General features: G+C 33.8%; 1 non-coding gene and 1 pseudogene across 1 annotated transcript; both read left to right on the forward strand.

Moving 5' to 3' along the window:
* The first annotated feature begins 573 nt into the window (after nt 1–573).
* Nucleotides 574–15581, forward strand: LOC131169605 (high affinity nitrate transporter 2.5-like; annotated as a pseudogene).
* LOC131170108 (small nucleolar RNA R71) lies at nt 7375–7482 on the forward strand. Its single transcript, XR_009141051.1, has one exon. It is a non-coding gene; the product is annotated as a small nucleolar RNA R71 (small nucleolar RNA).
* Nucleotides 15582–24654: the final 9073 nt, after the last annotated feature.

Below are 24654 nucleotides of genomic sequence, written 5' to 3' on the forward strand. Positions count from 1 at the left end.
AAACTAGAATTGGATAAACTACCTCTTGCTTATGCACAAATTCTGTCCAACCCATACCGTCAAGAAATGAAACTACATTGTCAAATAAACCAAGAGATTGTAGAGCATCAGCAGATATATACCTAGTAGGTTGTACCCTTCTATCTTTGAGTCTCTTGAAAGCGGCTTTTTGGATTGTATCAGGGAGAGGCCAAGGTAGCTTTGATACAAATGGGGTTCTTTGAAATTGTCTTTTTCTTTGGAAGAAGGTGTAGAGGCTGGAGCTTTTGGCTTTTTAGGAGGTGGTTCGAAAATGGGGTGGGTGGGTCTTTGCGTTTGGACAGAGGTGGAGCTGTGGACATGGGTCGCCGCAGTTTGGATCAGATTTTGCGTTTGTATGTGGTTGGTGGAGGTGGTGGGGGTGTCGTTTGTGGTGGAGGATTGGGCGTGGGATGTATCGATGACAATGGAGAGACTTCGAGAGGAGAGGCGGGGCGGGAATGTGGAGGGGAATCCATAGCCGATGGAGAAGAGAAAGGGGGAAATGAAAAAGTAGGGGGATTTAGGGTTTCGTGATGAGAGCTGGAGTAGAAGATGGGAGATAGACGCAGAGAATGCCGGAAGGAATGGAGGTTGAAGGGCGGTCGTGGGGTGAAGAGTCGGGAAGTGGAGGTGGTGGGAATTTTCTTTGCCGAAAATGAATTTGAATCGGGTTTGTAGGAGACTGCATAAGGGGAAAATGATTTATGCATAACCTGTGCACTCTTTTGTACATGTTTTAAAATGATTTAAACTTCAGAGAAATGCTTATGCACAAGTGCATAGGTTATGCACTGTCCTTATGCATGTTTCGGTGATCCTTGAAATGTTGAGGAGCGAAGTCATGCGGGAGTGCATAAGTTATGCACTCCCCTTATGCATCTCTCGGCAGAAGTGGTTTTTCAGAAAATTGGGTCATGCAGAAGTGCATAGGTTATGCACTCTGCTCATGCACTGTTCGGCAATTTTTGGAATTTTGGTTGGTGGTCATGCAGATGTGCATAAGCTATGCACTCTGCTTATGCACTCTGCGGTAGGTTTTGAAATTCAGAATTTTGGTTATGCAGAAGTGCATAGGCTATGCACATTGCTTATGCAGGTCTCGGCAACTTTTGGGATTTTCTGATTTCTGGTTATGCAGAAGTGCATAGGTTATGCACTCTGCTTATGCACCCCTCGGCAAGGTTGTATTTTTGGAGTTCTTGGTTATGCAGAGGTGCATAACTTATGCACCTTCCTTATGCACCCCTCGGCAAGGTTGAATTTTCTGGGTTGTTGGTCATGCAGAAGTGCATAGGTTATGCACTCTGCTTATGCAACCTTCGGCAGAATTGGAGCTTTGGATTTTTGGTTATGCAGGAGTGCATAAGTCATGCACTCTCCTTATGCAAGTCTCGGCAGAGAGAGAAAATGAAGGATTTGAAGTTATGCAAATGTGCATAAGTCATGCACTCACCTTATGCAAGTTTTGACAGATATGAAATTTGACAAAATAAGGTTATGCAGAGTTGCATAAGCTATGCACTCTCCTTATGCACTTGCAATAAAGGTGAAAAATGGCAAGAATTTTGGTTATGCAGGATTGCATAAGCTATGCAGTTGCTTATGCACAAGTTAGCAAGATCAAGAATGCAATAGAACATGGATTGCAAGTGTGAAAAATACCCTAGAATGAGGAAATATAATTCCATGAAGCATAAACCATGAGAAGTTTCAACAAAAACACATCAATATATACAAAGTATATCAAAAAGGCCTCACACAAGCATGTAAAAATGGATCCAACATAAAAGACCTTTGAGAACTATGCCATTTTAAGACAAATTCTGCAAATCAACATTTAGCACATAAAACTCCATAAAAATCTGCATGAAGTTGCATCTAACCACAAATGAGAAATGAACTCTCCAAGATTTGCCAAGAAAATGCAACATTTCTACCTTGAATCCTACAACCCCAAAGGAGCTCGAATCTGCAAAAATGACCAACTGACCACCATAATATCATTATAAGCACAAATATTAGAAAATTACCCACCCAACCTCACCAAAAACACAAGTGATCTGCTGCAGATTCTATTTTTCTGCTCTGCAGAATGTACTTTTCCTCTGCAATAACCAGATTGCAGCTTTCAGCAGTTCACCAACCTTCCTCCATTTAAATACATCCAACCTCATCAAAAACATGAGCCATTTGCTGCAGACACCCTTTTTTTTTTTGCTGCAGAATGTATATTTCCTCTACATAAACCAGATTGCAGCTCCTGCACAGGTTATGCAGCAAAAACTTATCAGTTCTTTTGAAGGACAAAATTTTTCAAGTTAAGAATTACTTTCCCAACAGTTCACCAGCCTTTCTTCATTGAATTACATCTACAAGAGACAAAATTTAACAATGTCAAAATTTTAAATTTGGGGAGATTTAAGATAAAAACAAAATTAATGAAAATGAAAGTAAATCAACAAAAGCAAAATAAAAGGACTTGGGATGCCTCCCAAGAGGGCTAATTTATAGTCCTTAGCTGGACTCTTCATGAATTTTACTGAAAAGAGGTGAGGGATTGGAGAGCTTGTAACAGCTTGCTCCTAGTATTGGGTCTCCAGTTATGTAATGCTTCAATCTATGCCCATTGACCTTAAAATTCCCAGAATTTTTACTCCAAATTTCTATTGCTCCATAAGGGAAAACCTTAGAAACTCTATATGGACCAGTCCACCTTGACTTGAGTTTTCCAGGGAACAATTTCAATCTTGAGTTGAACAACAAAACTGAATCACCTTCTTTGAATTCCTTTTTCCTCAGATGCTTATCATGCCAAACTTTAGTTCTTTCTTTGTAAATACGGGCACTTTCATAAGCATCCATCCTCAATTCCTCAAGCTCATTAAGTTGTAACAACCTTTTCTCACCAGCTTGCTTAAGATCAAAATTCAAGGTCTGAATGGCCCAATATGCTCTATGTTCTAGCTCCACAGGTAAATGACAAGACTTACCATACACCAACCTAAAGGGAGTAGTTCCTATAGGGGTTTTGTAGGCAGTCCTATATGCCCATAGAGCATCATCTAGTTTGATAAACCAATCTTTCCTAGAATTGTTCACTGTTTTCTCCAAAATATGCTTGAGCTCTCTGTTAGAAATTTCAACTTGTCCTGAAGTTTGAGGATGGTATGGGGTAGCTATCTTGTGCACTACACCATACTTCCTCATTAAGCTCTCAAATTGCTTATTACAAAAATGGGAACCCCCATCACTAATTATAGCCCTAGGAGCTCCAAATCTGCTCAAGACAAATTTCTTCAAAAATTTTACTACCACTCTAGCATCATTAGTTGGAGTTGCAATAGCTTCCACCCACTTTGACACATAGTCAACCCCAACTAAGATGTATCTATTACCATATGAAGGAGGGAATGGCCCCATAAAATCTATTCCCCAAACATCAAATAATTCCACTTCAAGAATATTATTTAGGGGCATTTGATCTCTTTTTGACAAATTTCCACTCCTTTGACATTTATCACAATTCAACACAAATTTCCTCACATCCTTAAAAAGATTTGGCCAAAAGAAACCAGCTTGCAAAATTTTACTAGCTGTCTTAGAGATTCCAAAATGACCTCCATAATCAGAAGCATGGCAATGATGCAAAATACTCTGGACTTCCTCTTCAGGAATACATCTTCTAATTAGACCATCACAACATCTCCTAAAGAGTAAAGGGTCATCCCATCTATAAAATTTCACCTCATGCAAGAACTTTTTCTTTTGTTGCCATGTCATACCTAGAGGTAAAATTCCACAAGATAGATAATTCACAAAGTCTGCATACCAAGGTAGTTTAGCAACAAGAGAGAAAAGTTGTTCATCCAAGAAAAACTCATCAATAGGGATTTCATCCAATTCTTCACCATCCAATTTCAACCTACTAAGATTATCAGCAACTACATTTTCAGCTCCTTTCTTATCTCTAATCTCTAAATCAAATTCTTGTAATATCAGAATCCACCTAATGAGCCTCGGTTTGGCCTCCTTTTTACGGAGCAAATACCTGATGGCTGCATGATCTGAAAATATAACCACCTTTGAGTCAATAATGTAAGGTCTAAACTTTTCCAATGCAAAGACAATTGCCAAAAATTCCTTTTCAGTTGTTGCGTAATTTGTTTGAGCCTCATCCAGTGTTCTACTAGCATAATAAATAGCATAAGCCTTTTTGTCCTTTCTTTGACCAAGAACAGCCCCAATTGCATAGTTGCTAGCATCACACATAATTTCAAAAGGTAGGCTCCAATCAGGTGGTTGCATGATTGGTGCAGTGATAAGAGCTTGCTTCAACCTGCAAAAGGCATCCAAACACTCTTGGTCAAATTCAAATGGTGTGTCATTACTTAACAAATTAGACAAAGGTTTAGCTATTTTAGAAAAATCCTTAATAAAGCGTCTCAGAAACCGGCGTGTCCTAGGAAACTTGAATTCCCTTGACATTGGTAGGAGGAGCCATCTTCTCTATCACTTCAACTTTGGCTTTATCAACCTCTATTCCTCTATTAGACACCAAATGTCCAAGCACTATCCCTTCCTGAACCATGAAATGACACTTTTCCCAGTTTAACACAAGGTCGATTCGCACATCATTGCAAAATTTTAGAAAGGTTAGCCAAGCATATATCAAATGAAGATCCATAAAGCAGAAAAATCGTCCATAAAAACCTCCATTATGTCTTCAATGAAATCGAGAAGATTGCCATCATGCACCTCTGAAAAGTGGTGGTGCATTACACAACCCAAATGGCATCCTTCTATAAGCAAAGGTTCCATATGGACAAGTAAAAGTGGTTTCTCTTGATCATTTGGATGGATAGGGATTTGAAAAAAACCTGAATATCCATCTAAATAGCAAAAGTAAGAATGCCTAGCTAGTCTTTCCAACATTTGATCAATGAAGGGAAGTGGAAAGTGATCTTTTCTAGTGGCAACATTTAATTTTCTGTAATCTATGCACATTCGCCAACTAGTCACTCTACTGGTGTGAATTAATTCATTATTTTCATTTTTGACAAGCTGTCATTCCACCTTTTTTGGGACAACATGTACTGGGCTCACCCAAGTACTGTCTGAGATGGGATATATGATCCCTGCATCAAGCAACTTCAAAATTTCCTTTTTAACAACTTCTTTCATATTTGGGTTCAACCTCCTTTGATGTTCAATAGATGGTTTACAATTTTCTTCCAAACTGATTCTATGCATGCAAAAGTGTGGGCTTATTCCCTTAATGTCATCTATGGTGTATCCCAAAACTTTCCTAAATTGTCTCAACACTCTTAACAACTTATCAGCCTCTAAAGTACTCAAATTTGCATTTACAATTCTTTGGATAAGTGTTATTAGTGCCAAGAAATTCATACCTGAGCTGAGAAGGAAGTTGCTTAAGTTCTACCTTAGGTGCATCTTCTTCCTTGAATGATGGTTGCTTAAATTCTGCTTTTTCCTTTTGTGTGAGTTGAAAAACTGGAGCAGAAATGAATGGTGGACTTCCCTCTAAGTGTTGAGCATATGCAGCTACATGAGGGTTGTTATAATCTATGCCTCCTCCATGAACTAAACAATTTTCAAGTGGATCTTCTGGATATTTCTTTCTGAAGTGTTCTTCAACTAGCTCATCAATGATATCAACTCTCAAGCAAGTATCAGCTTCAGAATGATGCTTCTTCATAGAGTTATTAATATTGAAAATTAATTGCTCTTCACCAACTCTAAGAGTAAGCTTTTCTCCTTTCACATCAATCAATGCTCCTGCTGTAGCTAGAAAGGGTCTCCCCAAGATAATTGGAATATTAGAATCTTCCTCCATGTCCAAGATGACAAAGTCAACAGGTATGTAGAACTTTCCAACCTTCAGGGGCACATTCTCCAAAATCCCTTCAGGATACTTGATTGTTCTGTCAGCTAACTGAAGAGAAATGTGGGTTGGCTTTAGATCTCCCATGTTGAGCTTCTCATAGATAGAAAGGGGCATAAGGCTAACACTAGCCCCTAAATCACATAGAGCTTTTGTAGAACAAGACTCTCCAATGTGGCATGGAATTGAAAAACTCCCTGGATCCTTAAGCTTTGGAGGAAGTTTCCTTTGGAGGATAGCACTACATTCTTCTGTCAAAGCTACAGTTTCATCATCTTCAAGTTTTCTCTTGTTTGAGAGAATTTCTTTCAAGAATTTTGCATAAGAGGGCATTTGTGAAAGAGCATCAACAAAAGGCACATTTATGTAAAGTTTCTTCAAAACCTCTAAGAACTTCCCAAATTGCCTATCAAGCTTGGCTTTGTGAAATCTTTGTGGAAAGGGAAGTTGTGGCTTGTAGGGCTCAGGAGGTATATACTTCTCTTCTTTTTCTTCAAATTTCTCCTTACATTTTTCTGCACTCTCTTGTTTTTCACTCCCATCAGTTCCTTTTTCATTTTCTCTCTTCTCACTGTTTTCACTCTTCTCATCATTTATAACTTTTCCACTTCTTAAAGTAATAGCTTGACACTGCTCTCTCGGATTTTCTGGTTGACTTGGAAGCTTTCCAAAAGACTTAGCACTTGAGGAGGATGCTTGTTGTGCAATCTGGTTTTCCAAAGATTCATTGTGTGTTTGCATCTCTGCTCCACCTTGCTTTCACCTCTCTCATCTCCTCATCATGCTTATTTTGGTTGGCAAGAATCTGTTGCAATAAAGCTTCAGTGGTGGAATTTCGTTCTTGCTGTTTTGGTGGAGAGTTCATATTTTTCTGCTGAAAATTAGGCAATGGTTGCCTATTTTGCTGATATGGAACTTGACTCTGCTGTTGTGGTTGAAAATTCTGATTTTGAACTTGATTTTGCTGATTTCCCCATGAAAAGTTGGGATGATTCCTCCAATTTGGATTGTAAGTTTGAGAATAAGGATTCCCCATTTGCTTGTTTCCATAATTACCAACGTATGCTGCTTGTTCTCCATAGTCTACTCCACAGCTGGTTGTTTCCTCTGCATAAGCCACTTGTTGTGAACTTCCAGCTGATGATGTTGAACTAACCAACATACTCAAATCTTCCATCTTCTTAGCAAGGACATTTGTAAGTGCATCAAACTTTGCATTAATCATGTTGAATGGATCAAGATCATACATTCCAGCAGCTTGCCTTTTCTGAGTTGGAGCTGGTCCTCTTGGACTACTCCAAAGATGAGTATTCTTTGCAATTTTCTCCAATAGCTCATAAGCTTCATCTTCATGCTTAATAATAAATTCTCCTCCTGTTTGAGCATCAATAATTCCTCTGATTGCAGGAGTGACATTGGTGTAAAAATTCTGATTTATCATCCATTTTGGAATGGCATGATGTGGGCATAATCTTTCCAATTCTTTCCATCTCATCCATGACTCATAAAGAGTCTCATCTTCTCTTGGTCTGAAAGCTGTCATTTGATTCCTCAACTCTTGAGTTTTTCCAGGTGGAAAATATTGTGCAAGAAATGCATCAGTGAGTTGCTCCCAATTTGTAATGGAGTTGTGAGGTAAAGAATCAAGCCAATCCAATGCTCTATCTTTCAAAGAGAATGGGAATAGCTTCAATCTTGCTGCATCATCAGACACTCCAGGTTGTTTTTGCATGTCGCAAATCATAGCAAACTTCTTCAGGTGTGTGTGTGGATTTTCAGAAGGATGTCCTCCAAATTGAGAGTTTTGAATCATTTGAAGAACTCCAAAATCCATCTTGTAACTGTTTGCATCAATCCTTGGTCTTGCTATGCTCTCTCTCAAATCATCAAAACGTGGAAAAGCATGGTCCATCATACTTCCCCTAGGCACGTTTGCATTAACAACTTCTTCCCCTTGGGCTTCATTTTCATTGTTTTGACCATTTCCAGCATTACCAACACCAATTCTAATTCTTTCATCAGCCATATCTGCTTCTAATTCAGTTTCTCTCGAAGCTTCCTTCCTTCTTCTGGTTTCTTTCTTGTTGGCCTTACAAAATTTCTCAATTTCAGGATTGAACAGTAAGGTTGTATCACTTGAGCTTCTAGCTCTTCTCATAAAAGATTAAAGTACCTGAAAAAGAACAAACAAACACAAAATGAAAAGATAACAAAGATAAAACTAAAAACAACTAAAATAATCAAGAATTCAATCTTAAACAAACAACTCCCCGGCAACGGCGCCAAAAACTTGATGCGTCCCAACCGCAAGTGCACGGGTCGTACAAGTAGTATAGAAAAATATCGATCCCACGAGGAGTTGTGTTAATGATTGAATTTTCGATATAAAAGTTGACTAAATTGAGGTATTTATGAAATTAAAATAATGAATTAATGGGTAATGGAGTATGAAATCTAAATGTGCAAATTTAATATTCTATTCAACAATGTATTAATTAAACTAAAATTGCATCAAATAGAAATAAGCAAGTTCAAATATGGCAATATTTAAAATGGTAAGCAATTAATTTCGATTAGAAATTAACAATGGTAAAAAGGTGATTCCGGAGTTCGGGATTTCATATTCGAGCTATTTTGGGATTTTAAATTGGTTATCCAATCTTATGAAACTTATGGGTTTTAAGGAGATTAATTCTTAAATCCTTTGAATTCCCTTTCGAGTGAGACAAAGAGTGCCTTAATCAAACTAATCCTACTTTCGTGGAGTTAGAATTAATTAAGACCCATTAAGTTCCTTAATTAATCATGAATCCTCTTAATCCTTAGCCTATTTCTAGGTCTAAGTTAATTAAGTCCAATTTCTTGATTATCTATCACAAGGCCTTCTCCTTTCGATTGCTTCAACCATGGATTAAGAACATTACTCAATGGGATCCTACATTAAGCATGTCATTAAGCATACAAGAAATGAATAAAACTCATTAAGACCACAAAATATGGATTACCCAATCAAAATCCACAAAATATCTCAAATATTACAACCCTTACTCCAGAATCAAAAGTAAACTACTCACTATCCATAATGCTTACAAGATTTGATGAGTTTAAATGGAAATAAAGCTTTAATCTAAGCTAAGAAGTAAGAAATTAAACACTAGAAATGTAAAAAAATGTAAAGGAAGGAAGAAATCTGCAAATCTTAGTTGAAAATGGTGTGGAAGGTGAAAATGACTCCTCAAATTCTGCTTAGCCTCCTCCTTTTCTTCTTTGCTCCTTGTCTCCCCCTTTTAAATGGGAAAATGAGACTATATATAGCATTTTTCTGACATGGAGCCCTAAAATAGTATGTTCTAGGAGGAATTATTTGAGGGAATCTCCCGACTCATTAATGAACTCTTCAAGGGATCGCATAAGTGGATCGCATAAGTTATGCGATCCCTTATCTGATTCAGTTCTGGGTCACTTATGCGAAGCTGCATGACTTGGTGCATAGGTTATGCACAATTTCGTGAATGTGCATAAGGGAGGCGAGAATGTGCATAGGCTATGCAGTCTCCTTATGCACATTTCGGCTGGTTCTGGAACAGTGATCTTTCTCCTTATGCAGATCTGCATAGCTTATGCGGCAAGTTATGCACAGTTTGGTCAATGCATATTTCAGCTTGAAAACTTTTTTTTGACATCTTTGGGCTGTGGAAGGCACTCCTCAATGGCAAAATTCTCTTCAGTCCTTCAAAAACACCATTTTTCCTACAAAACAAAGTAAAAATTACAAATTAATCCAAAATTGACAATTATGGAAAACTAACTAAATAACTAATGAAATTAGCTAAAAGTGACTAATAATCAAATAAAATAGCTATGAAATTAGACCTAAATGACTATGCAAAATGTGTGCATCAAATTGCCATCATATAAGTGTTTGCAGCTTCTTTGTCACTTGTTTCATTATTTGATGAAGAGTCACTATCACTCCATGTTGCTGCCATTGCTTTTTTGCTTTTATCCTTTCTAAACTTGTTTTTCTTTTTCAATGTAGGACACTTTGGCATGATGTGGCCTGGTTTGTTACACTCATAACAAACTATTTCACTTGAATGATTTGGAGTCTTTGGAGCATATTTCTTTGTGAACTTCTTGTATTTGCTTCCACCTTTTCTAAATGCTCTTTTGAATCTTTTGACTATCATAGCCATATCTTCAACATCATCACTTGAAGCACTTGAATCATCACTTGAACTAACTTTAAGAGCAACATTTTTCTTTTTCTCATCTACCTTTTTAGATATGAAAGCTATACCTTTCTTTTTCTTTTGATCACTTTCTTTCTCATCTTTCTTATAGATCATCTCATGTGCAATGAGGGAACCAATTAGCTCATCATAGGTGTATTTTCTGAAATCCTTGGTGTCTTGAATAACAGTGGTCTTTGCTTCCCATGACTTTGGAAGAGATCTCAAAATTTTCTTTATGAGTTCTTGTTCCTCAAATCTCTTTCCAAGAGCTTTAAGAAGATTGACAAGATCTGTAAATCTGGTACTCATTTCAGCAATAGTTTCACCAGGTTTCATCTCAAATAACTCATAATCACGGATGAGGAGGTTTGCCTTTGACTCTTTCACCACATCAGTCCCTTCATATGTGACTTCTAGTTTGTCCCATATTTCTTTTGCAGTTTGACATCCTGAAATACGATTATACTCATTAATATCAAGAGCACAATGAGGAATGTTAATAGCCTTGGCATTTGTAGAAATTTTCTTCTAATCATTATCATCAAATTCAACTTCAGCTTTAGGAATTTGTACAGTTCCTTCACTGGTTTTATAAGGAATATAAGGACCATCTTTAATTATTCTCCAAGCATCAATGTCAACAGATTGTATAAAGTTTCTCATTCTAGTTTTCCAAAAGGAATAATTTGTGCCATTAAAAAGTGGTGGTCTAGTGATGGAATAACCTTCAGCTAAGGGGGTAGGTATACCAACTGAGTCTCTAGATGAACTAGCCATGTGTATGGATCACTCTAAGGGGTTTAATCCTCAAGCAAGAGAGACAAGCTCTGATACCAAATTGATGTCCCAAAATATGTCCAAGAGGAGGGTGAATTGGACTCTAAAAATAATTTTCGGTTCTTGCTCAAAACCTTTGAAAATTGCAGCTAGGTTCAACTCAATTGACTAATGTGAAATATGAACAACACAGCTCTATTGACAAGTTGATTGAAAGTTAGGCTATATGTAATCAGTATACTGATCTAACAAATTATAGTAGCATTCAGTGGAGATATCAGTAATCTGAAAAATTTTTAAAACAACAACCAGAGCAGTATACCAGATATATTAATTGACAGCAAATCAAATAACATGTAGATTATATCAGATATCAGCAGATTTAGCAGTAAACTGATTTTCTCAGTTTGCAGCAAGGTTAACAGCAAACAATATCAACTTTCATATCAACAAAAGCATATCAATCATAAAGTTAAAATGCATAAATGTAAAGAGCAAGGGTTGAGAAAATGAACACTGAAATTTTATAGTGGTTCGGCTTAACTAGCCTACATCCACTCTCTCAAAGATCCCACTTTGAGTCTTCACTTCACTATTCTTCTCTTTCAAAGGCAAGAGACAAAAAGCCTTTTACAAATCTTTTCACCAAAGCTTTTACAAGTAGCTTCACACTTCAACCAAGTGTTATCTCAAACACTTTTCACAATCAAGCTTTAATATGTGCTTGAATGACCTCTCATAAATGATAATAATGTGTTTAAAACTCACTCTCACTCAATACAACAGAATCTATAAAGAAGAGATGAGTAGGTAAGCCAATGATGAGCAATAAAAACACTTTGAACACTTTGAATGAAAGCTTTTATGATTTTGAACAGTGGAGAGACTTTCATTAAGTGCAAAATGGCCAAAGGTAGGTGTATTTATAGCTTTGGAACGTTTTTGACCGTTTGAGAACTCATTTGAACGTTACAATTACGAATTTCAAGAAAATAGCCGTTATTTTGTCTTTTTCTGAGATGTTGTGCAGAGTTGAGACAGTTAGCATACTGGAGAAAATAGCAAACCAGTTAGCATACTAAACAAGTAGCAAACCAGTTAGCATACCAGGAAAACTTTTCTGCATAACTTTCAAAACTATAAAACTTTACACCAAATCATAGTCAAATACTTTTAGGCCAATAATGATATTTAAGAGAAAAATCTTTTGAGAGATTGAAAATAAGTATCAATGACTTCTACACCTCAATTCTTTTCACAAGCAATCCTAAAAAATAAAACTAACTTCTATACTATATGTACCTTCAAATTTGATTTTCAATGTAGCCTTGGAAGGTAACATTTTCTTCTTTTATCTTCTTTGATTCATCCTATGTTATCTTTAGAATGTCATCCTTTCTTCAAAAGCACGAATCCATCATAAAATCCTTGTGTCTTTTCCTTCTGTTCTTTTGAGAAGCACAACACTTAAAACAATGTTAGTTTGATTCTAGTTGAGTTTTGGTATCATCAAAATCTATGCTCCTTTGAGCTTGTGGGGTCAACATGTTATATTTAAAATATTTTATATTTTTAAATATGCATCATGTAAAAATCATTTTATAATATTATATTGTTATTTTGCAATAGTTATATTTTATAAAATAGAATAATTAATGATCAATCTTATTTAATAAATTAAGTCTAACATTTTTAGTTTGAAATAAGATCTATATATAAAAAACATTGACGTGATATATAAGAGTTATGAAGATTTTATTTAATAAAAAAATTATAGATAATTTCTTTTTGTATAATTAACATTTTCTTTATTTATGAAAAAAGGCTAGCTTTCTCTTTTTTTTTTTTCAATCAAATTATATTTATATAATCCTAATTTTATTAAAAATTTAATTTTAATATTACTCAACATTTTTTTTAAATTACTCAACATCTTACACGTTAAAATCGTGAAAGAGAAAATTTCTTTTTTTTTTAATAAGAGATAATTTCCTTTTAATTACTCAAATTTTATTTTAATTTTTTATTATATTTTTTAAAAATTTAAATTATATTATATTTTGGAGAGTTAATATATAAAAATTATAATATAATATTTTAAATTAATTAAATAAAATTAGTTTCAAACGATTTAAATTATTATTTCACTAAATCTAGCTTTTAAGATAGCATTAACAAGAACTAGAAAGGTAGATAAAAACCAACAATTTTTTATTATAATCGAAAAATCAAATTATATATATTCTAATTAATTGAGTCTATTTAATTTGATTAATTTTTTTAAGAATTTCAATTTTTTAGTTCAATTTGATCATATTTCCAAATTAATTAAAATTTTTTTTTAACTGAACTGAATGATTAAAGGGTTTTTCTTTTTTCTAACTCACTGATTACTCAGAGTTTAGCATTCGAAGGCCTAAACTTTTCGTTATAGGTCTTTACTCCATTCAAACTAGCAAGTTCATACACAGAATTAAATAAACAAATAAAAAAAAATTTCCATTCAATTTAATTTTATGTAGCTAGTCAGTTCGGTTAATTATAATAAAACGATTTAGTTTTTGATTTCCCTAGCTACTCAGTTCGGTCTTTGCATATTTTCCCTTCTTCTTTATTGACTACATCCTAGTTTGATAGATAGAAAGCAGAAAAGGTTCCAATCATTACACATGGTACTTTAAGGCATCTTTACCAGGAGCCAGTCACTCTCATCTTCTTTCCTGCACAAAGAGGAACAAGCATTAATCAATTACTGTTAGCTTGGAGGAAAAAAAGAGAGAGAGCCCAAAATTTTATTAGCTTAAAAGATTCCTCTTCTTTTAGCCCCACCAAAGCATAGGCACATTGAAGTGGAAACTACTGGGACGGGATTTCAGACTCAAAAATTTGCTCTTCCTGTGGACTCAGAGCACAAGGCAACTGAATTCCGGTTATTCTCTATAGCAGCTCCTCACATGCGGGCATTTCATTTGTCTTGGGCGTCTTTCTTCTCTTGTTTTGTGTCCACTTTTGCTGCTCCACCTCTCCTTCCCATAATACGTGACAACCTCAATCTCACAGCCACAGACATTGGCAATGCAGGTATTGCATCCGTCTCTGGTGCTGTCTTTGCGAGAATTGCCATGGGGACTGCCTGTGACCTTTTTGGACCCCGTATTGCCTCTGCTTCACTGACACTCCTTACAGCACCGGCGGTCTACTTCACTTCCGTTGTCTCATCACCTGTTTCCTTTCTCCTCGTACGTTTTTTCATGGGCTTCTCCCTTGCCACTTTTGTCTCAACTCAATTCTGGATGAGCTCCATGTTTTCAGCCCCAGTAGTTGGCCCCGCTAATGGCGTTGCCGGTGGCTGGGGCAACCTTGGTGGTGGAGCAACACAGCTGATTATGCCCCTTGTGTTTGGCCTAATCCGCGACATCGGAGCAGAAGAAATTTACAGCTTGGGGAATTGCATTTTTCGTCCCTGCCCTGTTTCAAATGTTATCAGCATTTGCAGTATTGATCTTTGGCCAGGATCTGCCAGATGGGAACTTCAGGAGGCTACAGAAATCAGGGGATAAAGCCAAAGATAAATTCTCAAACGTCTTCTATCATGGGGTTACAAATTACCGAGGGTGGATCCTGGCATTAACTTACGGGTACTGTTTTGGGGTGGAGCTGACAATTGACAATATAATAGCAGAATATTTTTACGATAGATTTGATCTGAAACTACACACAGCAGGAATTATTGCAGCAAGTTTTGGATCAGCAGATATAGTTTCTAGACCAGCTGGAGGACTGATTTCAGATGTAGTGGCAACGAGGTTTGGAATGAGGGGTAGGTTGTGGGCTTCGTGGATAGTGCAGACATTAGGAGGTGTACTCTGCATCATTCTTGGACGAGTGGGATCCTTAACTCCTTCCATCGCAGTGATGATTGCTTTCTCTTTCTTCTGCCAAGCGGCATGTGGGCTAACGTTTGGTGTGGTTCCTTTTGTCTCTAGGAGGTAATTAAGATTTCTACTCCCACTTAATCCCATTTCTATCTCACAGAGTTTAAATTCTAATAATACAACCATGTCTCATTCTTCAGGTCATTAGGGCTAATATCTGGTATTACAGGAGGTGGTGGAAGTGTGGGTGCAGTTCTTACACAGCTAATTTTCTTCAAAGGATCCAGATACTCCAAAGAAAGGGGCATAACACTCATGGGTATCATGATTATATGCTGCACTCTACCAATATGTCTAATATACTTCCCACAATGGGGTGGAATGTTTTGTGGACCATCATCTAAAAAGATTGCTACAGAAGAAGACTACTACATGTCTGAATGGAATTCAAAGGAGAAGGAGCAAGGATTACATCAGGCAAGCTTAAAATTTGCTGATAACAGTAGAAGTGAAAGAGGAAGTGAAAGAGACAGAAGAGTAGACTCTGAAACTAGGCCACCTAATCAGACCTCATCTACAAACGTCGAGTCTATGTGCTCCAGTTTCTCAAATATGAGCTTAGCAAGTAAAGGTAATGTCCATCTGTGATATTCAAGTTCCAGATTGCAAACTGTAAAAGCATTTGATATGTAGCCTAAATCATCTCGAAGACCTTATGCGTCCATATTTTCTATTAAGGCAAGCACTTAGGCTCTTCTTTCTTCCAAGCCATATTGCAGTGTTAACAAAAACTTTTTGCATGGGTATCTGAAACTTTTCATTCCTTTAATCCAGACATGGATGGTTTTCCCTTAGATGAAGAGGGTGAATTAAATTAAATAGACATGAAGGCTGATCCATGGCTGACATTTAAAGAGAGAAGAAACTATCATCTATTAACTAGTCATTGCATCTGGTTTCATAACAATATTCTTCTCATTAGCATCGTTATCCCTTGAATTGAAAGACAATAGACCTGTCAACTCACACTCCTCCCTTAGGTATAGATTCTGTCTGCCACTGGTTGGGTATGCCAAAGAAGATATCTAAGATAGTGAAATACAAAAGCAAATTGATTTTAGGCACTATCAGATATAAATATTAGCCAAAAAGCATGTAAATACAAAGCAAGTTACAGTCTCTTACATTGGAATGAATCATATTTAAAACTGAATGCAACAAAAATGCAGATCCCATGGTCTATCTATAGAGAGATTATATTCTAATTAACCTCTGTTAAGATCCCACATTGTTGCTAAACAACTTGTTAGAGGTTAATAACTCCTTAGACACTTTCCTTTTATAAATTGATTTTCAATGGTGAATTCTACCTAGAGGATCATCCTCATGTGTTGGCCCATGAGATACTTTATTATTAAAGATTTTAGCTAATAGGATTGAAATATATATATATTTTTTCTTAGATGATTAAGAGGCCAGTTAATCCCACATACATACAATGAAAGAAATCATCATAATGGTATATAGTCTATGCATATAAAATTAATTAAATCAATGGGATTGCTTTACATTGGACAAATTACTATTTAGTCTCTATATTGTATTTTGTTTTCGTTAAACTGTTTAGCCCCTTCGTTAATTTTTTTTGTTAATCAATATTGGTTAAACTACTATTTAGTTCATCTATTTTAGTGAAATTAATTATTAGTTTCTATATTTTAAAAAATACATTAGTTAGTATCTATAATTTGACTCTATTAATTATTTGTCACATAATTATTTTTTATACCTAAATTATTCTAATCCTCTCCCACTTAATCTTCTCTTATCCACTATTATTTCTCTCTCATATTTCTTCTCTTCTACATCCATATTCTTCTTCCCCTCATCCTCTATTTGTTTTTATTTGTTGATAAAAATGGTACAAGACTACACAGAAAAATTTATCAACTTTCTTGAATTTCTAAGTAATTAAAAAAAAATTATTTTCCAGTAAAGAAAACACAAAAATGATATTTAAGGAATTGGAAATTTAAAAAAAAAATTATAAATTTATATTTAGTTTTCATATAACAAAATTTCTATTTTTATCTAATAATATATATTTTAAAATATATGAATCAATTAATTAATTTCACTAAAATAGAGAGATTAAATAGTAGTATTTTTCAAAATATAGAATCAACTAATTAAATTTCTTAAAATAAAGAAACTAAATAATAGTTTGAATAATGAAAAATAAGAAATTTAATAGAATGACTAAATAGTTTAACAAAAGCAAAGCATGAGAATTAAATAGTATATTTTTCAAAATATAAAAATTAAATAATTAATTTTAATAAAATACAGAAATTAATTAATAATATTCCCATACATTTATTTAACCACAATATCTCAAACACCTTTTCTTTTTTTTTTTTTCCCGAAGAATGTCTCAAACACTTGACAACTACTCTTGAAAATCTAAATAATAAACTAAAGCTAAAAAAAACCTAGCCAAGGTACATATTATTCAAGAGGCATTTGGATTACTAATGCAAATCTTCATATACAGTAATTAACTAGTAACTAACAACTTAATGATGAGTTTCACAAAATTGAAACATGTCAGGAGTCACGTAGCTGGAGAAAATCGTAGGAATTTCCTGATCGTGTCCACCAAAACAATCTTTAGTCCATACTCTGAAAATACCACCGCATCCTTGGACCCTTTGAATGTCTTGACCAAACGAAGACTCAGTCCAACAAAAACCCGCATTAAGCACGGTTTCTGCACAGTTCCCAAGGTCAGGGATTTGATAGGCTGGGACTTGAGGAGGTGGCAGTGAGATTCCAGGATTTGTTGGGAGTTGAGGCATTGATGGTGAGAATGGGACTGGATTTTGAATTGCTGGTGCGGTAGGGCTGGGGACGAAAGGGTTTGGCAAATTGGATTGGCATTGGCATATGCATGTGCAATATCTACCATTTGAACCTCGCCCCATCTGAACCCATCTTACCTTATATGGGCACCCAGAACAATAAGCAGAACAGCCACAATCTGCATTTGTGGCTTCTGAACTACCACTAACTTGTGCTACTTGTGACACATGAATTTTAAAGGGAAAGTATCTCTTATTCCTTTGATTATGTAATGGGTGGGAGCGAGTCTGTCACTTGTCGAACAATATGAATTTAATATACATATTAGTTTTATTATATAAATTTTACTCACAGTATTAGTATACTGCGTGTTTGCGGGGAAAAAAAAATAATGTTGGTAAGGGGGCGTGTCTGCTGGGCGGTGCGTGCTTGTTCAACAACCACCAAATCCACCACCGCATTCACCATATAAAATAGCCATTCAATTAAATGGAGTTTGTAAGTAGAAATTTTCAGTAAAAGTTCCGTTGCTTTAATTACTATACTTTTTATATGTTATAAAAAAATTGAAATCGTTTAAGATTTTTTTTTGTCGAAGATAAATATACACATAAAAATTCAGAAAAGAAATACGCTTCTTAGTAAAATTATAATCAATTTCATTAATATATCATCTAAGATAAGAAATAAAGAAAAAAAATAAATATAAATTCAAATATATTATAAGATAAAGTAACCAAAATGCCTAAAACATCTAACAACTAATTAAAATCTAAATAATATACTAATAAAATAATATTGATTAAGATAGCTAAGATCTTAATAGCTAAGATCTTAATATTTAGGCATTCGTCTCCAAATATATATACTAATAAAGAAATATTAATTGACTAATGTTGAGTTGAGCAATATTGAACCAAAGCAGGAGGTACCCAGTGGGACACGATGCTTGGAATTCTCTCATCTCCACCAAAGCAATCGTCAGCCCATTGCTTAAACACACTGCAACATCCTTGAGCCATTGAAACATTTTGAAAAACAGTACCCAAGGAAGCTTCAGCCCAACAAAAGCCCAAATTAACCGCAGATGCTGCACAGGCTGGAGACAACGCTAACGGTGCACTTGGGACTCGAGGGGTTGATGGTGCTGGTAGGTTGGGGCTAGGGAAAGAAGGGTTTGATGGGCATTGGCATACACATGTGCATTGACTTTCGATTGAACCTCTCCCAATTTGAAACGTCCTTATTTCATAAGGGCACCCAAAACAAGAAGCAATGCAGCCACAATCACCTCCAGATGCAGCCTCTGAAAGCCTTGCTAAGCACACAAGCACAAGAACAAATATCAACCCAATTGAAGACCTCATCTTTCTTTTTGCTACAATATGTCTTCTTGCATATATTTTAGTGTGATTTTGTTTTTGTTGAGCAGCTAGCTCGGCTATTTATAGCATACCCACCACAAATTTTGAATTTATCTCAATAACCTAAGATTGAATTTTATTTTAATTTTTTCACTGTCTAATATGATATATTTCTACTATAACTTAATTACGATATTTGAATCATACAAGAAAACTATATGTGATACAAATTTATTATTTAATATTTTCAAGCAGAAAATTAATTTACAATTGCAATTCTACGACCCAATTTACTATTAATATAAAATAAAATCGTATATTTAATAAATAAATTTTATTATATATTTTATATTTTGACATCGTGTTATCATGAATTAATTTTATATTAAGAAAAAATTGTTATGCAAACAAAGTCCTTCATAGTATCTACTTACATTCTCTCTCTTTATTTAATATAATTAATTAATTTTTATTTATAAACATTTAAATACTTTAATTTAATTTCTTTCATAAAATGTTAGTCGGATGAGATAAGATAATCATGTTATTTACAATATTAGCACTCATTAAAATAAGAACCAATTCAATTAAATATTAGATTGGCTGACTGCATGTTCACATAGGTATTTTTAAATTATTTTATTATTGTAGTATTAATATATTAAAATTTTATTTTTTATAATTATATTTAATTAATCTGATTTATTCGAATTGACTAAAAAAATTGAAACTACTTGGATTAAACTAGGAAACCAAGCTAGCTTTTAAACTTATATTTAGTTTTTTATTTTATTTTTTTATCATTAATATGTTATTTTAAAAAAAAAATTTAAGCATGTAGAAAGGTTTCTTTTACCTATGATAGAGTTAATTTAATTGAATATATATATATATATATATAATGACATGTGCTGAGTGTTGTTTATATTCAAGTTCAACTCTTTTATATGTAATTTTTTTAATTAATTTTTTATATATAATATAATATTATTATAATATATTAATTTTTAATATTTAATTAAATTTAATTATTTATTATCATAATTTAATTACCGTAATATGTCAATTTTTAGCGTTTTTTATTTATTCAAAATTAGAACTTTCATTAGTTACAATTGGACTATAACTCTGGAAGTCTAATTTTGGATTTCACCAACAAATTTTAGTAAAATAATTATAAAATTAATTTAAATAATAAAATTTAAAATAAATTAATTTTTAATAATCAATTAAATTAAGTCCTTCATTATTATAATATTAAATTATTATGAATATTTTTAACAATCCCATTATTCCTTTTTTTTTCCACTTTTATTAACTAGTTTTTGTTAAACGTGTGTTGCACGTACATGCTTGTGATTTAATTTATTTATATATAATTTTATATTAATTTGTTGTATATAATATAATATCACCATAATGTATTTATTTCCATTGATCAATTAAATTTCGCCCTTTATTATTATAATATCAAATTATCATTATTATACTTTACTCTAATTTTATGATATTTTTATTATATTTAAAATATTTTGTATTTTTAAATATGCATCATGTAAAAATCATTTTATAATATTATATTGTTATTTTGTAATAGTTATATTTAATAAAATAGAATAATTAATGATCAATCTTATTTAATAAATTAAGTCTAACATTTTTAGTTTGAAATAAGATCTATATATAAAAAACATTGACGTGATATATAAGAGTTATGAAGATTTTATTTAATAAAAAAATTATAGATAATTTCTTTTTGTATAATTAACATTTTCTTTATTTATGAAAAAAGGCTGGCTTTCTCTTTTTTTTTTTCAATCAAATTATATTTATATAATCCTAATTTTATTAAAATTTTAATTTTAATGTTACTCAACATTTTTTTTAAATTACTCAACATCTTACACGTTAAAATTGTGAAAGAGAAAATTTCTTTTTTTTTTAATAGGAGATCATTTCCTTTTAATTACTCAAATTTTATTTTTATTTTTTATTATATTTTTTAAAAATTTAAATTATAATATATTTTGGAGAGTTAATATATAAAAATTATAATATAATATTTTAAATTAATTAAATAAAATTAGTTTCAAACGATTTAAATTATTATTTCACTAAATCTAGTTCATATAAATAATATTGTGTAAAATAGAATCCAAGATCATGTAGAACTATGAAAAAATAATAAATTAATATTAAGTGAAATAGAAATTAAATAAATATATCAAAAATTAATATTAATATTTTAAATAAAATAAAATAATTTTTTATTCTTATTATAATAAATTAGTTTGGGTATTTTTTACAATCTTAACATTCTCCCTTCTTCCCATTTTCATCTATAATATCTATCTGTCATATATATATGAATGAATGAGAGGTAAACTGTCACGACCCAACCTATGGGCCGGACCGGCACTAGGACCTGGGCCAGCCTAAAGCCCCCCGATGCCCGTAGTAAGTCTAACTATTCCTCAACCCAACTCTAAGGTCTATTTAGGCCCAATTTCAAGAATTCAACCGGACAGAGTCCGGCCATAAAATGGACCTTTCAACGAGGAGTTTTTGACTCACCCGACCTGTAAACGCAATATATAATCAATTGGGGAGCTCAGCTCACCCTCCACATACTCAAATGTCATAAAAATAAATGGGAGTTCAGCTCCCTCATCCAGTCCAACATACATGCATATAATAAGTTTACAGGTCTAACATGGTAATTATATTACAGACCCAAATCAAATGAATATTTCTAACACATGCGGAATTCTATAAGTTAACAGAATTATACAAACATGAATAGACAACCTGCGAAGGAGAAAAGCAAGTTAACCACAACAATAATCCTCCTGTAGCCTGAAAAAATATTGAACAGGAGTGAGCGTTCGACTCAGAGAGTAAAATATTAATTTTAACCATAATCTTTATAGCTATCTAAAGCTAATGCACCATGTGAAGTGCAATGCAACATCGTTATAAATTTCATACAAATCACATCAAAAAGGCAATTTGAAGCACTCACACACCCAATACTGTCAAACAATACATATATGGGAGTTGATCCCCTATACAGCCCTCTTAATCCAACCTGTGCCAGCAAAGAACTCAAGCTGAATTTTCGCTTAATAAACCAAATCGGGGTCCCAGCGAAGAACTCAAGCCGTGTCTATCCCGAAGGACCGGGTCCCAGTGAAGATCTCAAGCCGTGTCTACCCGTCCTGTCCATAGCCAACACTATACCACACGCACGCCAACTCACGCACACTGCTCCAAATTACCACAATAACATCCATGGCACTTTAATAATTATGAATACAACATAAAATATGCCTAGTATTTAACTACATAGATACATATTTATAAGTGATGCATGGGCATGCTTGAACATATAATAATATCGAAATTACAATTAAAATTAATATTTTACTCACAGACTCAACCGAAGTCACTGTGGCGGCTGGGCGGAGGAGGAAGGCTGTCCCGACTCACCTGACAATTTTTATTACAATTATTTAATACAATTGACTCAATATAAACCAAGAAAAGACCAAATACGTCCTAATTCGTGCCGAAAATCTGGCAGAGTCTCCCCTATACCTAGGACTTACCAAACCTGCAAAAAGGCTTAAAACACACTTTTATATCCACAAACCATATATCCATAACTCAATCACATCACACAGCCCCTCTTGGGCCCATCCAAACAATCATCAATCACAACATGTAAAATTACAGTTTAGTCCTCATAATTTAACCCTCTTGCAAAAACTACCCAAATGAGTTCTAAAAATTCTAAAACTTTGCCTTGCAGTCCTTAGCATCATTACTAAGCTAATGCAAAAGGAATTATAATTTTTTGATCTACCACAAATATTTTATGAATTTTTAATCTCATTCAAGCACTAGAAAATTAAGAAAAAGTGAGGTTCGGGTTTACCTATGTTGATTCCGACTCCGGGGACGCACTCAGGATGTCTGACAACGGTGGGGTAGCCAAAATCTCGATCCAATTCCAAGACTTTTTCGGTAGCCGGTCTGTCTGGCCGGAATTTCACAGATCCGGGCAACCGTCGAATTTCTACGAATTGAAGGTACCTACACGAAGCCCACAATACGGGGGTTAGTATATAATTTTTACAAAATTTTCTAAGCTCATTTAATGCTTGAAAAAATACTACGAAATTTCGTGAGACCCACCGAAAAACGGTGTCGTAAAATTTTGAAATTTATATTGCCGCGAAGCTCTCAACGAGTGGAGCGCTCTGGTACTCTCGGTTTTCTCGTGGGGTTCACGGTTTGCGAGAAATTTAGCCCAAAAATCGAAATGGGTTAAAACTTCCCGGACAAATATTGGGCAAACCGCTCGATGGATTTTGTTGTTCTTAGTGTCTATGGAAAGCTCTCGAGGTGTAGATGATGTTTGACACAAGACCCGGCTCAATCGGTGGCCGGATCGGCCGGATTTTGACTGGGAAACTGAAGCGGCGCACTGCGCGTAAGGTGGTCTTCGCGTGCGTTTTCCCGGCGTTTCAGGTGGCGGCCGGCGAGGAGGGAAGGGCAAGTCGGCGCGCCGGCGAGGTGGGGAGGCTGGGGCGATGGCTAGTCGGCATGGGGAGGAGGGAGGAGAGAGAAAACGGGAGAGAAAGGAAGAGAGAAGGGACGCACGGGGATGGGAGAAGAAGAAAAAGAAAGGTCGGTCTGATTCGATCGGTCCGATCAGGTCTGGTTCGATTCGGGATATAAAATTTTAAATTTTTACTCTGCCTTGTGATCGAAAATGAGGCCCAAAAATTTCGAAAAAATTCTAGAAAACTCAGAAAAATTCGTAGACTTCAAATATATTTTTAGTTTTGCCGCGTGGTCTTTAAATTAATTTTTAAAAATCATCAAAGTTTTATATTTTCGGGAAATCAAACCCGATTTCTAAAATCAGAAAAATTTTAAATAGTTTCCTAAAATTTAAATAAAATAAAATATTAATATTACTCACAAAATAATAAATTTAAAAATTTGGGGTATTACAAACTTATAAATCATCAAAATACTTACTTTTAAAAATTATTTACAATATTATAAAAATACAAATAAACGGAATTATAAAAAATAAAGAAACATGATTATTATATAACGTATATTTTAATAGGATTAAATTTTAAATTAAAATAATTTGTATATTATAATAAAGTAATAAATTTTAATAATTAATTAAAAATCAGCCTCCATAAAACATTGTTAGTTCAATCTTATATATATATATATATATAAACATAACACTTTTTTAAAACTTTTTTTTAATGTGAATTTAAGATTTCTTAGTAAAATTTATGCTTTCTTAAAAAATATATAAATTTATAATTTCTTAGTTATTTTTCATAAAATTGATAATTTTTTTGAAAAAATTTCCAAACACAATTGTTTTTAAGAAATATGAATTTCTTTTTCAAAAGTTTATTTTGAACTAAGTAGAAATTACATATAAGTAGATTAAGAATTTTAAATTTATAATAATTTTAAAATTAATTTGAATAATAATAAAATTATATAATTATAAATAATATAAACGTTGAAACGTGTTGTTGGCATTCCCAATGTTCCCCTTCTCACTTCTATATAGTATA

This window comes from Hevea brasiliensis, chromosome 10 (genome assembly GCF_030052815.1).
Source record: "Hevea brasiliensis isolate MT/VB/25A 57/8 chromosome 10, ASM3005281v1, whole genome shotgun sequence".
Lineage (NCBI taxonomy): Eukaryota > Viridiplantae > Streptophyta > Magnoliopsida > Malpighiales > Euphorbiaceae > Hevea > Hevea brasiliensis.